This window comes from Theobroma cacao, unplaced genomic scaffold (genome assembly GCF_053813885.1).
Source record: "Theobroma cacao isolate CCN51 unplaced genomic scaffold, ASM5381388v1 tig011, whole genome shotgun sequence".
Taxonomy (NCBI): Eukaryota; Viridiplantae; Streptophyta; class Magnoliopsida; order Malvales; family Malvaceae; genus Theobroma; species Theobroma cacao.
Window position 1 is genome coordinate 1,171,776 of NW_028291722.1, and position 3,259 is coordinate 1,175,034.

Below are 3,259 nucleotides of genomic sequence, written 5' to 3' on the forward strand. Positions count from 1 at the left end.
GTTTAAATGCCTTTATAATCCCATTATTGAATTTATTTTGAATTGTTTTTACATTTTTTGATTAAAACAGATTGTAATTGATTGTTTGCCTCGGGAAACATGGAGCGAATGCCATCCATTGTCAAGAAAAGTTCATTTATAGTCACTCATGCCTAGAAAAGCCTTATTACTCGGTTTAAATGCCTTTATAATCCCATTATTGAATTTATTTTGAATTGTTTTTACATTTTTTGATTAAAACAGATTGTAATTGATTGTTTGCCTCGGGAAACGTGGCGCGAAAGCTATCCATTTTGAAGTAAAGTTCATTTATAGTCACTCATGCCTAGAAAAGCCTTATTACTCGGTTTAAATGCCTTTATAATCCCATTATTGAATTTATTTTAAATTTTTTTTACATTTTTTGATTAAAACATATTGTAATAGATTGTTTACCTGTAGAAACATGGAGCCAAAGCCATCCATTGTCAAGAAAAGTCCATTTATAGTCAGTCAAGCCTAGAAAAGCCTTATTACTCGGTTTAAATGCCTTTATAATCCCATTATTGAATTTATTTTGAATTGTTTTTACATTTTTTGATTAAAACAGATTGTAATTGATTGTTTGCCTCGGGAAACATGGAGCGAATGCCATCCATTGTCAAGAAAAGTTCATTTATAGTCACTCATGCCTAGAAAAGCCTTATTACTCGGTTTAAATGCCTTTATAATCCCATTATTGAATTTATTTTGAATTGTTTTTACATTTTTTGATTAAAACAGATTGTAATTGATTGTTTGCCTCGGGAAACGTGGAGCGAAAGCTATCCATTTTGAAGAAAAGTTCATTTATAGTCACTCATGCCTAGAAAAGCCTTATTACTCGGTTTAAATGCCTTTATAATCCCATTATTGAATTTATTTTAAATTTTTTTTACATTTTTTGATTAAAGCATATTGTAATAGATTGTTTACCTGTAGAAACATGGAGCCAAAGCCATCCATTGTCAAGAAAAGTTCATTTATAGTCAGTCAAGCCTAGAAAAGCCTTATTACTCGGTTTAAATGCCTTTATAATCCCATTATTGAATTTATTTTGAATTGTTTTTACATTTTTTGATTAAAACAGATTGTAATTGATTGTTTGCCTCGGGAAACATGGAGCGAATGCCATCCATTGTCAAGAAAAGTTCATTTATAGTCACTCATGCCTAGAAAAGCCTTATTACTCGGTTTAAATGCCTTTATAATCCCATTATTGAATTTATTTTGAATTGTTTTTACATTTTTTGATTAAAACAGATTGTAATTGATTGTTTGCCTCGGGAAACATGGAGCGAATGCCATCCATTGTCAAGAAAAGTTCATTTATAGTCACTCATGCCTAGAAAAGCCTTATTACTCGGTTTAAATGCCTTTATAATCCCATTATTGAATTTATTTTGAATTGTTTTTACATTTTTTGATTAAAACAGATTGTAATTGATTGTTTGCCTCGGGAAACATGGAGCGAATGCCATCCATTGTCAAGAAAAGTTCATTTATAGTCACTCATGCCTAGAAAAGCCTTATTACTCGGTTTAAATGCCTTTATAATCCCATTATTGAATTTATTTTGAATTGTTTTTACATTTTTTGATTAAAACAGATTGTAATTGATTGTTTGCCTCGGGAAACGTGGAGCGAAAGCTATCCATTGTCAAGAAAAGTTCATTTATAGTCACTCATGCCTAGAAAAGCCTTATTACTCGGTTTAAGTGCCTTTATAATCCCATTATTGAATTTATTTTGAATTGTTTTTACATTTTTTGATTAAAACAGATTGTAATTGATTGTTTGCCTCGGGAAACGTGGAGCCAAAGCCATCCATTGCCAAGAAAAGTTCATTTATAGTCAATCAAGCCTAGAAAAGCTTTATTACTCGGTTTAAATGCCTTTATAATCCGATTATTGAATTTATTTTGAATTGTTTTTACATTTTTTGATTGAAACAAATTGTAATTGATTGTTTGCCTCGGGAAATGTGGAGCGAAAGCCATCCATTGTCAACAAAAGTTCATTTATAGTCAATCAAGCCTAGAAAAGCCTTATTACTCGGTTTAAATGCCTTTATAATCCAATTCTTGAGTTTATTTTGAATTTTTTTTACATTTTTTGATTAAAACAGATTGTAATCGATTGTTTACCTCGGGAAACTTGGAGCAAAAGCCATCCATTGTCAAGAATAGTTCGTTTATAGTCACTAATGCCTAGAAAAGCCTTATTACTCGGTTTAAATGCCTTTATAATCCCATTATTGAATTTATTTTGAATTGTTTTTACATTTTTTGATTAAAACATATTCTAATTGATTGTTTGCCTCGGGAAACTTGGAGCGAAAGCCATCCATTGTCAAGAAAAGATCATTTATAGTCGGTCATGCCTAGAAAAGCCTTATTGCTCGGTTTAAATGCCTTTATAATCCCATTATTGAATTTATTTTGAGTTGTTTTTACATTTTTTGATTAAAACAGATTGTAATTGATTGTTTGCCTCGGAAAACGTGGAGCGAAAGCCATCCATTGTCAAGAAAAGTTCATTTATAGTCACTCATGCCTAGAAAAGCCTTATTACTCGGTTTAAATGCCTTTATAATCCAATTATTGAATTTATTTTGAATTGTTTTTACATTTTTTGATTAAAACAGATTGTAATTGATTGTTTGCCTCGGGAAACGTGGAGCGAAAGCCATCCATTGTCAAGAAAAGTTCATTTATAGTCACTCATGCCTAGAAAAGCCTTATTACTCGGTTTAAATGCCTTTATAATCCCATTATTGAATTTATTTTGAATTTTTTTTACATTTTTTGATTAAAACATATTGTAATAGATTGTTTACCTCTAGAAACATGGAGCCAAAGCCATCCATTGTCAAGAAAAGTTCATTTATAGTCAATCAAGCCTAGAAAAGCCTTATTACTCGGTTTAAATGCCTTTATAATCCCATTATTGAATTTATTTTGAATTGTTTTTACATTTTTTGATTAAAACAGATTGTAATTGATTGTTTGCCTCGGGAAACATGGAGCGAATGCCATCCATTGTCAAGAAAAGTTCATTTATAGTCACTCATGCCTAGAAAAGCCTTATTACTCGGTTTAAATGCCTTTATAATCCCATTATTGAATTTATTTTGAATTGTTTTTACATTTTTTGATTAAAACAGATTGTAATTGATTGTTTGCCTCGGGAAACGTGGCGCGAAAGCTATCTATTTTGAAGTAAAGTTCATTTATAGTCA